We start from the raw sequence: 12,185 nt of genomic DNA on the forward strand, positions 1-12,185 counted from the left end.
AAGTATAGCTGCAATTTTAAGAAATAATATTACAGTCTCAAAAGTTTTTCCTTTCTCTGTATGATAGAACAAAACTATTCATTAGAATCAGATTTTATTAAAACTATTTCATTAGAATAAGAAGGGCCATAGCTCTGTAGTAGAACATCCACTTTTCATGAAGAAGGTGTCACTCACGTTCAGGGCTATTTTTCTGGAACTCATTTCTGGCACCTCTCAGGTGGGCATCATTTCCATTCTAAGTGAATGAGTGAGGTGTTCGTGGTGAGTTCTGGCACCTTTTTTTCTAGAAAAATAGCAGGTTCAATCCCTGGCACCTCTAGTTTGGGTTTGGAATGTCCCGTCTGAAACCTTGGAGAGCAACTTCCAGTAAGTCAGCTAAATGGCACAATGACCTGACTAGGTAGAGTATAGCTTCCCATGCATATTATTAAACTTAATTAAATTTATATTCTACCATTTCTACAAGGAGCTCAGTATGGTGTTCGTTGTTCTCTTCCTCCGCTTTTTAAACTCACAGCAACCCTGTGAAGTAGGTTAGGCTGAGGAGATCCAGCTAGTGTCATGGTCCAACACTCACAACCCCAAACTTGTGTCAGTCAGTCGCAATATGAATCACCAACCTGTTGGAATCCCCATCCTATTGCAATGAGTTTGGGAGATGAAATCATCTGCAGGAAATAACAGAATTTTTTTCAGTTGTAGTCTCGGGATTCTGGAATCACTGTTCTCATCAGGGTACAATTTAGGCATTCAGATCAATTAAAGAGAGGTTAGGACTTTATTTTATTTTATAGTCTCTTATGAGAGGCAGAGGGCGTCATTACTGGTGTTGCAATAAGGCTTTTGGATGGAATTAAAGGCAGTGCTGAAGCCAAAGTTCCATCAGCACAAGGACAATGGAATGTTCCCCCCTTTCTCTCCCTCCGAGTCCCCTAAATCTGTTTTAGGGGTTCCCCCAATCCTCTGGATCAGATTTGGACACATCACAGAGCACACACAGGGCAAAAGGGAAGTCCCATTTGGCCTGAATTGCAAGAAGATAATTTGCTGTCTTCCATATTGTGCTACATTAATGTTGCTGCCAATGATAATAACCATAATCACCTTTGTAAATAGCTTTTTTGAGTGATTACTTCAAAACCCAAAGAAAACTGAGCTGATTTTTACAGAGACTTGTGTGGCAGTCTTGATTCTCCTTTACTGCCAAGACAAAATGGGTGCATGTCCTTGAAATATGTACAAGAGAACAGAAATGTGGCCAACAACTACAAGCTATTTTGAAAAAACTTTGTTTGCTGCTGTGCCATATAATCCTTCTGTTCATTTATTTAAAACATTTGTAGGTCACCTTTGAGAGTAAAACTCGAGATGTCCTCCGTAACTGAACACAGTAAAATGCAGTACAATATAATACAATACCACAAAAAATTCCAGACTCCAATAAAACTGGCAATGGTAAAACCAAGCAGCCCCAAACTTACCGTATTTTTTGCTCCATAAGACACACTTTCCCCCTCCTAAAATGTAAGGGGAAATGTGTGTGCGTCTTATGGAGCGAATGCAGCAGGGAGGCAGGCAGAAAAAGCCCCCGCGGCTCTTGGGGGCTTCTCCCCAGGAGGGAGAAGGGCCAGTCAGTCCCTTCTCCCTCCTCGTAGAAAAGCCCGCAGGAGCTGTGCGCTCCTTAAAGGGTGCGCGGCTCCTGTGGGCTTTTGCGGGAGATGGGGGAATTCTCTATGAAGAGAGAAACATCAGCATTCATCAATGCACAGACTTGAGGTAAGGTACTTGGGTATTTATACCCTTTACAACAGATCCACATCCAGCTCCCAATGTTGTGAAAAGTCAGCAGTCTGGCCCCTGAGTGAACATCTCTTGGCCCACCAGTTACTAATAATCTAAGGCAAAAGAAGGGATTGGAAAAAGGAAAAGGTATTGCTGGTTAGCATTTGGTGTTGGGAGGGAAGAAAGATTGGCAGGGGCACCTCTTATTTCCCAGTCCAAGTGTTCTTCAAAGAACATGAGTGAGGACCAAGGTTTTTAAAGCGAGGGCAGAGTGTCCTTCCTTGCTTTCAGTACAAATTCTTCTAAGAAAACAGAACTCTTTCCTCCCCCCCCCCCCCCCGTGAAACTGTGAATTGGTTAATCAAAGTGGAAGTCATGGCTGCTCCCAGTGTCACTTACTTTCTTTCTGAAGGCATGAGCCCTGCCTATTACATTTTTGTTAAATACACATATATAAAATATTTGCATTAATTCTGTAGATATTCTACTTATATTAATAGCCCCTTAAATCCTCGTGACAGAATGCCGCCTTTGTAGCTTTAGACCATATAAATAGTTCTAAATACTGGGCTGACTTTCACTTCTTCAGGATAATCTTATGATATCCTTAATACTGAATGGTGGCTGCAGATATTTCCACTAAGCCCTTTTAAGACCTAAATTGGGGTCACTTTGAAGGGGGGGGCACTGTGGGGGCTTGTCTCCTTGCATTTAATAGCAGTGTGAGTGAGACCATGAATTTGTGCCCATTTCTTAAATTTGTTCTTGTTCTTAAATTTGGTTAATATAACATTCACTGGAGGATGTTATGAAAGTCTCTTTCATTGCTGACAAGACATCTTGGGCAATGGGGCTGGTTGGAAAATGAGGAATTCTCAAGACGAACCCCCAAACAATTAGTGTTTTGTTCACTAAGTGTTAGGAAGAGGCTGGGCCATTTGCCACTGTGAAATTGGTGGTTGTCAGACAGCTGTCTTACCCATTTAGAAACAACGAATGCTAATTGTGCATAATCCTCTCATAAGGAATCAGTTGGCCCAACTGCCAATAAGCACTGTTTATGAAGCCTGTAAGTCATAGTTGGATGCACAGCAGTAGCAGCTTCCATTAATCTGGTCATTTATTTTCTCTCCGGAGATTGCAGAACTCAATGAAATAATTGGGTCTTTCCAAGTTTCCCATAACAGAAATGTTTAAAATATAGCCTAGAAAATAATCATTGTAGCATTTTTACCTAGCTCTTCTCTTGAAAAGCTCCCAGAGTGGCTTTCTGATTAATAAAAACAAGAGAGTCCTGTCATCAGGGTCTCAGTCTACAAGACATAAAAGGAAAAAAAGGAATGAAGAAGGAAGGGGAGAAAGGCAAATGTGGGTCTTAGTTCTTAAAGCTACAGTTCTTAAAATGATAATCCAGGATGGAAACAGTTCAGATTTGCTCTCTAAGAGCTACGAAAAAGTCCTGAAAAATCTCTGTTTTAGAGAGAAAAAGCCAAAGGAATCAGACAGTACTGGGCCAGAGGGATCAATGATCTGATTAAAATAAAAGGCAGATTTTAATCAGGCATAATGAATGGGGGGATGCGTTGAAGGTGTTGTTTTTTGAAACAGCCTTGTTCAAAAACTCAACTGTTGGGCAGAGGGACAAATCATGGTTTGATGCGGCCTTTAGTGGGCTTGTTTTACATGGAGAGTCCCCAATTAACCCCAGTGGACTTAACTGGCAGTACGTTGGGACATACATTTAAATTTCCTGCATCCAGAGAACAATGCTATATTGGGGGGGGGCAGCTTTTGGACACTGTCAGAAATGTAAATAGCATCTCTAAGCTGACCCACTGCTCAGCAGAGCACAGGAAAGGGGTGAGGTTGGTGATGGGCCCTACTGGTGCACTGGGGTCCTGGCAATTGCCCAAGGAGTGCTGAAGCCAGTTCTGGCTGGTTGGCAAAAATGAAATACCTATTCCAATATGCATGGTGGGTTAGGTTGGAGGATGGTAAAGAATACTGCAACACTTGATGTGGCTACCAGATAGTTTGCTAATTTGTATGACTTCTCCAGATGGATCTTTTGTTATGCCTAAATATTTTTCATTTTTTTCCCTGTCCAGACAAACTAGATTTTGTACCCTTTTGAGACATAAATAAATTTATTTGTCCTGTCCCTGTTTTTAATATCAAAGGCTAAATCTTGGTTACCTTCCCTGATCCCTTGGGCACAGACAAGCCTGGAGTCCACATAAATAATAACATCCAAAGTAGGCTTCGCAAAACATTTAGTAGAAATATATTTATAGAGCTTGCAAGGGGTGACTTTGCCAAAGGTTCTGCTTTTGATCTTACTGGTGTAGTCTTATCATATATACACTTCCATTTCACACAAGCAAAAAAACTTATCTTTCTTTCTAATGGCTTCTGTTAGCTTTGAAACTGGTTTCAGTTAAATATGTTATCTCAATTTTATGTGAAAATTGACCATTTAATTATATTTTGTTGGAATAATCATGGTTTTGCTGTCGTCATCCCTAACAGATTTTATCTTGGAGAAACCATCTGATATCAATCTAAAAGTTGAAAGGAGAGGTGGTTCAAAGGATTTTCAGCTTTGGTCACTGCTGTGTGCCATTCGAAAGCAACTTGCCATACCACAGGCAAGAAGACAAAGCACTTTCAGCTCCTTATGCACAACCAACACATGGTGTTCTACAGCAGTGATTGTTGCAAACCTACTAATTCTGTATATCATTTTCCCAGTTATAAAAACCTCCAGATACGTCACACATGACTTGATTTCATGTCTCTCTGTTTAATCTGACCAGGTTGCCAGATTACCTATGTTAACTAGGAGAAATTATGAACTATAGTAGTTTGGACTTCAAGACAGTATTATCTTCCTTCACCAATTTCTTGTTATTCTGTCATGCTTCCATGAGACATCTAATCACATCAAAAACCACTGCCTATCAAAAACCTTTCCTTGATTGACCTTTTTAAATAAATAAATAAATAAACTGGACACTGTGCTGATAAAACTCTTTGAATGATAAAGTGTTAATGCTGCAGGGACTAGTCCTGGTGTATTGACTGGATTCATGCTCTGCTGTGTTGAAAAGTGAAGTTCAGCACTGAACCGTAGGTTAATGTGGCTAACTAGAAATTTACATTTTGTGGGGGGACAAAACCTAGATTTTATCCAAATAAACTACCTTTTATTGTAAATTTAAAATGTTTTTTTTAAAAAAACACACTCACTCACTCACTCACTCACTCACACACAGGCTAAGTGATTATTAGTACATTGTTTTTGTAAATGATAGAGTGTGCCATACAACAACTAGGACTGCATACACACCACACACTAAAAGCATTTTCCCTGCCCCCACATAATCCTTAGAACTGTCTTTTTTAAAAAAAATTATATTTATTGAAGTTTTAACAATAAACTCAACAATTACAATAACAACTAAAACCACTGCACACTACACAGATACAAAAAAGGAAAAATACGAAGCAAAAAAGAAAGATAGACAATCAAACGCATATAAGAGAAAAAGGAAAAGAAAAACAACACATAAAATTATACTTTCCAAAATGCCCTTTCATTAACTTGTTCCTTTGACTTCCTCTTGCCTCCCTTTTTGCATTCTATTTTAATTTGTTGATTTAGCAAATCCTTCTAATTTAACATTACCTGCTTTTTCATAATAATATATTACACACAATCTTTAAAATAACTTATGCTAAAGTCAAATTGTTTAATGCCAGTCTCTTTCTAAACCTCTTTAATTTTGCCAAATTTCTGTAAATAGTCTTTAAATTTCTTCCAATCTTCTTCCACCTTCTCTTCTCCCTGGTCTCGAATTCTGCTGGCCATTTCTGCCATTTCCATGTAGTCGATCATCTTCATCTGCCAATCTTCCCGGGTGGGTAAATCTTGTGTCTTCCAATGTTTTGCAATAAGTATTCTTGCTGCTGTTGTAGCATACATAAAAAAGGTTCTATCCTTCTTTGGCACCAATTGGCCAACCATGCCCAAGAGAAAGGCCTCTGGTTTTTTCAGAAAGGTATACTTGAATACCCTTTTAATTTCATTATAGATCATTTCCCAAAAGGCCTTAATCTTTGGGCATGTCCACCAAAGGTGAAAGAATGTTCCTTCAGCCTCTTTACATTTCCAACATTTATTATCAGGCAAGTGGTAAATTTTTGCTAGCTTGACTGGTGTCATATACCATCTATAATCCTTAGAACTGTCATTCATCCCTCACATAACTATAATTCCCAGCAGCTTTAAACTACAGCTCCCAGGAAACCAATATTTATGTATGCTACACTTTTAATGAAATGTATGCAAGGCTTCATTTGAGTTCATGCACCTGTCATCTTATGAATTAAGCAGTGGAGACATGTGACACAAATAATGGAATAGGATGGGTTTCTTCATGCTTATGCCAACTGTATTACTCCATGTCTGGCTCCAAGCCATTGTTATATACCGTATGCAGTTTACTTATAACCATGTCAATCTCAAGCATCATTTAATGCACAAAGAGTCGTGTTCATTCAAAGCGAATTACACCTCAGTACAAAGTGCCAGCAAAAAGCCCTTAAGTGTTGTCATCAGTACAGGCTCTTAAATGCTTAATGGGCTGAGTGCTTGTTTTCTATACTTGTATGGGTTTCACATTCAAATGGTTCCTGCATAGCATTTTAGTTATGTGCATTTTAATTCTTGGTTCCTTATACTTTAGAACAGGAAAAGTCTTCCTCCTTCCTAAAAAAAGCTCAACAATTTTGGCCACCCCTACTTTAGAACAATTCTTCAACAGCAACAGCAATTTTAATTGCTGGAGCAATCCAAACATCATTTAGTTGTCATCTTCTCCTTCCATCTGCTTAAAAGCATTACTGGGTTGTCTGTGGCAATGGGAGTGTCAAACTAATACCTAATTTCTTTGGATGTACCTTTGGAAATCAAGAGACTTAAGCTGACCCAATTGATCATTGGCAGAGCAATTGGCTAACATGAAACCTGCTGGTCTTGCTGCCAAGGTGGATGTGTGTGTGTTGGATAACCAGTTGGAAGGAAATGCAGTATGCCACCTCCGGGGCATGTTAGGTGAATGGGAGGACTTTGGATCCAACCCCAGCATGGCCCCTTCTCTCTGCCCCTGGGGTACTGGTGACAGCCTCAGCTGAACCATGAACTCATCAGGTAGCTTTAGTCAAACCACTGCCACTTTCAGCTCCTTTCCTCATGCCTGCAATTTAGGGATAGTAATACTGTGAACAGCATCTTAAAAAGCAGAGATACCACCTTGCTCACAAAGGTCCGTATAGTTAAAGCTATGGTTTTCCCAGTAGTGATGTATGGAAGTCAGAGCTGGACCATAAAGAAGGCTGATCGCCAAAGAATTGATGCTTTTGAATTATGGTGCTGGAGGGAGACTATTGAGACAGTCCCATGGACTGCAAGAAGATCAAACCTATCCATTCTTAAGGAAATCAGCCCTGAGTGCTCACTGGAAGAACAGATCCTGAAGCTGAGGCTCCAATACTTTGGCCACCTCATGAGAAGAGAAGACTCCCTGGAAAAGACCCTGATGCTGGGAAAGATGGAGGGCACAAGGAGAAGGGGACGACAGAGGACTAGATGGTTGGACAGTGTTATAGAAGCTAGCAACATGAATTTGACAAAACTCTGGGAGGCAGTGGAAGACAGGAGTGCCTGGTGTGCTCTGGTCCATGGGGTCACAAAGAGTCAGACATGCCTGAATGACTAAACAACAACAACAACAACAACAACACTGTAAAATTAATTGTAATGCTCTGAACAGCTTTAATCACTAGGGAAGTTACCTTATTCTTTATCTACTCCTTTGTTACCTTCTCTCTCTCTCTCTCTCTCTCTCTCTCTCTCTCTCTCTCTGTCTCTGTCTCTCCCTCTTCCCCTCTCCCTCTCTCTCTCTCTTTTTCAGTATGCCTTCTAAATAATATGTTGCCAGTATGGGCTAAGCCATTAATGAATGAAATTACTGAATGAAGACAGAAGTAATTACTCTTCGAAAGCTCTTTCCCATTTCCCACTGGGCAAATTTGGAAATCTGGCAAATTTGAAAAACGTGATACCCTCCTCACCTTCCTCATGGCTCTAGTTTTGTTTTTCAGCAACAATCTAGACAGTTTAAAGAGTTTCAATTTGTAATGACAAAATGTATTTTGACCCAGAAACTTCTAAATAGAAGCTAGAGCAACCAAGCTGACAGCAGGTTCACAACAGACAATTAATTTAGAAAGTTATCAGTCAGTAGAAAATTTTTGCTTTTGTTTACATCTGTGAAACAGATGGCCAAATACAAGATTATTTGATTAGATCTTTTATGCCTGTTTGAAATTAATTCAGCACCGTATTATTTGAAAAAACTTGTGTGATGTACTTAACACAATCTAACTAAGGAGATTTATGGCAGCATCATTGTTCTTTGATGTAAAATTGGGAAACTCCCAGAACATATTAAATTATGCATCTGGTGACTGCCAAGTATATGAGGTGTGACAATACACCAGTATAAATGCTGCCATCTATTGATGTATGATAGCTACTGTTCTTTCAACCATTATCTTATTTTACTCTAATCTGTCATTACAAAGCACTTGCAACAATTACTTGCTCCTCATTGAAGTACTCTAGACCAAACTCTCCAATATAACCTCTCCGCGTGTTTCTGTTTTAAGTTGTTGAGCATCTGATTCTTATTCTGCCAAGATCTACTAGTTACTTTTCTGCTGACCACATAGGACATTTGTCTCATCCTTAAAATGCAGTCCAAAACTGAAAAGTTCTAACTGCACCTCAGTTCATGGGGTAGACCATGCACATTTTCTTGTCCCAATTTATGTTTTCCTTTAAACAATCAATTTATGGACTTCTCTGTGGGTGCATCAACAGAAAGTCTTGCACAAGCCCATTGGAACACATGAAACTTGCTCAGACACAGTTCCTGGCTCCATTTGAAACATGGAGAGAGACTCGGTGGTTTAGACCGTTATGGAGAGACACTACCTTCTTGTAACCCAAGCTTGCTTGAATTTCATACCTAAATGGTACACACATTGCAACAGTCTCTCGTCTTTGCTTTCCAAACCAAAGGATAGGAGCATGACAGTTTGACTGTTTATTTTATGAAGGAACTCAGTAACGCTTTACAGCTGTTTTAACTGCTTCATGAAAAGTAAATAAATTGATCTGCCCACATGAGTCTGAATTAATTCCCTCTTTAGAAACGTTCTAGAGGCTTTTCCCCAACTTCCTAAATGGGTGAGGAATATTTTACAAAAATATAATGCATTTTGCAGAGGACACAATATACTCTGGCTATCAGCAACTGAAGTGGCTACTTTCTTTACTCTTAAGCAGCAGCATTTTGCTGTCACTGGAAAATATCTGATTCTAAGCAAGAAAGTTCTGCTGTTCTGCTGATAGTTACAAGTATTTGAGAGGGCAGAGTAGAGTAAGGTGGTTTATATTTTGGAAAAGAGGACAAAAGCAATCTGATTATACAGTATTTACAAAATATATGAACTTCTAGAGCTAGAAGGCCCAACCAGTTCCGTTCTTCTGCACTAAAGCAAAATGATTTCTCTACAATATATGCTATTTATACCTTAAGGCTAGACCAGCTCAGCTGAAAGCACTGGCAGCAAATTTCACCAGGATCAGAACCAGTTACCAGCTCAGGGGCTTATAAATACTCAACTCCTTTTTGAGGAAATCATTAAGGAGACCCTGAATTCTTCTTTGGATTGGATTCAAATCTGAGCTGGAGAAGAATTTCTGATTTACATCCCATCTAGCCTTCCAATCCCAAATGGAGAATGAGAAGGAAGGAAGTGGGTTGGGGGGTACAACTTTCTAAAGTTGTATTGACATGTCTATTTCCAACCTGGTACATTTTCTGAGCCACTGGAACACAAATCCCAGGGGAATTTTCCCATTTTCCTTTGATACAGACCCCCCAGGACTTGAGTTGACAAATCCTGATGCCACAGGTCAGTGAGTCTTATTGGGGGATGGAGTTGAACCAGACTCACTGCCTCACTGCCTGCTAAGGTTTTATTGGCTGCAGACGTCTGCTTTAACAGGATAACATTGATTTTGAAATGCTTTTGTGCTCCCTATTCTTTGAAGCTACAGTCTAAACAGGTAGAGACAGATAGCAAGAAATGTGGTGGCTGGTTTTGTTGGACTGTCTTGAAGTACAGAGTACTAATTTCAGATTGAAACATTTCTTCAGGTACGGTATAATGTTGCCTCCCCCTTTCTTCTTCGAAACATGCATTCCTCGGGGAGCAAGGGGGCTGTGTGAGGGAGTTAGATTGTGCACCAGGCTGTGATTGCTGAGGCAGAAGGGATCTATCCTGATTAAGAGGGAATTTCCTGTCTCTTTTAAGGACAGCTATAAAGGACTTTCCCACTGAGAAGGGGAAGTAAGAGAACTATAGAAGAGAAAAATGAGGATGAAGTATTATAGAAAGGGCGGGTGAAAACAGGTGGGAGGGTAGCCGTATCAACTGACATTCTGTTGCAATACCAAATACCTCTTATTTAGCAGCAGGCATTCAGCTGGAAATATTTGATGGCAGTATGAATTTGAGTTGGTGGGATTTCAAATGCAATTCCTGTCCTCACTGTATTGCAGTGTAAGCTAGATAAATGGAGGACTACATACCCAAAACAAAGGACACCTGCTTACAAACTCTGTAGTAGAGCAATGCGAAACTAATATATGTATGCTATTTAATGGAGCTCAAAGCCATACAATCAAACTGTCTAGGGAGAAAATGAAAATTCCTATTATATTTTTAAACATTTACATTATTTAAACACTGAGAGCTGTAGAAGTTTTGTACCATTACAGGGCCTATCTTTTTCTTTTCCAAGTACAGAGTAGCCTCTGCGAATGGGTATTGCAAACTTTTGAATTTCTTTTCATATCTCAATAGTACATTCTGTAGAATTCATCTCCATTGATTTTTTTTTTAAATGATATTTATTGAAGTTTTTTAAAAAGCACATATAGACACAAAAAACAGTAAAAACATAAACAAACAAACAAACAAATAAAAAACAGGTATAAGTTCAAACCATAATTTCTAATCCTAATTTCACCGACCTCCTCACACCTCCCCCTTCTGTATTCTAATCTCATTTATCTTATCAGCAAATCCATTCCCACATTTCCCATAATTTTTATTAATTCTGTCCTTTTACCTTAAATCAATTCCCCTGTAAACCACTAATTTTTAAACCCATATCTTTTTAGCCTTCATTAATTTTATAGTATTTATTAAGATAGTCTTTAAACTTCTTCCAATCTTCTTCCACTGTCTCTTTGTCCTGATCTCGGATTCTGCCCGTCATCTCTGCCAGTCCCATATATTCCGTCATCTTCATCTGCCATTCTTCCAGAGTGGGTAGATCTGGTGTCTTCCAATACTTTGCGATAAGGATCCTTTCTGCTGTAGTGGCATACATAAAAAAAGTTCTGTCCTTCTTTGACACCACGTGGCTTACCATACCCAGGAGAAAGGCTTCTGGTTTCTTCAGGAAAGTATATTTAAATACCTTTTTCATTTCATTATATATCATTTCCCAGAAAGCCTTAATCCTTGGGCATGTCCACCAGAGGTGAAAGAATGTGCCTTCATTTTCTTTACATTTCCAACATTTGTTATCTGGTAAGTGGTAAATTTTTGCAAGCTTGACTGGGGTCATGTACCACCTATAGATCATTTTCATAATATTCTCTCTCAAGGCGTTACATGCCGTGAATTTCATGCCGGTGGTCCACAACCTTTCCCAGTCAGCAAACAAAATATTATGACCAATATCTTGAGCCCACTTAATCATAACTGATTTAACTGTTTCATCCTGCGTATTCCACTTCAACAGCAAGTTATACATTTTTGACAGATTCTTAGTATTGGGTTCTAGCAACTCTGTTTCCAGTTTTGATTTTTCCACCTGAAAGCCCATTTTCTTGTCCAGTTTATAGACCTCCAATATCTGATAATAATGAAGCCAATCTCGGACTTTGTCTTTTAGATTCTCAAAACTCTGCAACTTCCATTTATCACCCTTCTGTTCTAGGATTTCACAATATTTTGGCCAGTTAGCCTCCATATTAAGTTTTTTCAAGGCTTTTGCCTCCATTGGTGACAACCACCTTGGAGTTTTGTTCTCCAGCAAATCTTTATATTTCATCCAAACATTATATAATACTTTCCTAACAATATGGTTTTTAAAGCCTTTATGCACCTTAACCTTGTCATACCATAAATATGCATGCCACCCAAAAGAATTGTTAAATCCTTCCAAGTCCAAAATGTCTGTGTTCTCGAGA

General features: G+C 39.2%; 1 protein-coding gene and 1 long non-coding RNA gene across 16 annotated transcripts in view; one reads left to right on the forward strand and one right to left on the reverse strand.

Annotated features, from left to right (window-relative positions):
• The window catches only part of NAV2 (neuron navigator 2), a 555,491-nt gene that overhangs the window by 337,738 nt on the left and 205,568 nt on the right, over positions 1-12,185 (forward strand). The gene's annotated exons all lie outside the window — the stretch shown is intronic.
• LOC310851156 overlaps positions 412-12,185 on the reverse strand; it is a 37,819-nt gene continuing 26,045 nt past the window's right edge. For all 3 annotated transcript variants that reach the window (XR_014567596.1, XR_014567597.1, XR_014567598.1), the window contains exons 3-4: positions 3,020-3,098; positions 412-671 (exon numbers count right to left, since the gene is read on the reverse strand). This is a non-coding gene — a long non-coding RNA (uncharacterized lncRNA). The remainder of the gene's footprint in view (positions 672-3,019; positions 3,099-12,185) is intronic.

Source organism: Podarcis gaigeae (assembly GCF_964106915.1).
Source record: "Podarcis gaigeae genome assembly, chromosome: 1".
Taxonomy (NCBI): domain Eukaryota; kingdom Metazoa; phylum Chordata; class Lepidosauria; order Squamata; family Lacertidae; genus Podarcis; species Podarcis gaigeae.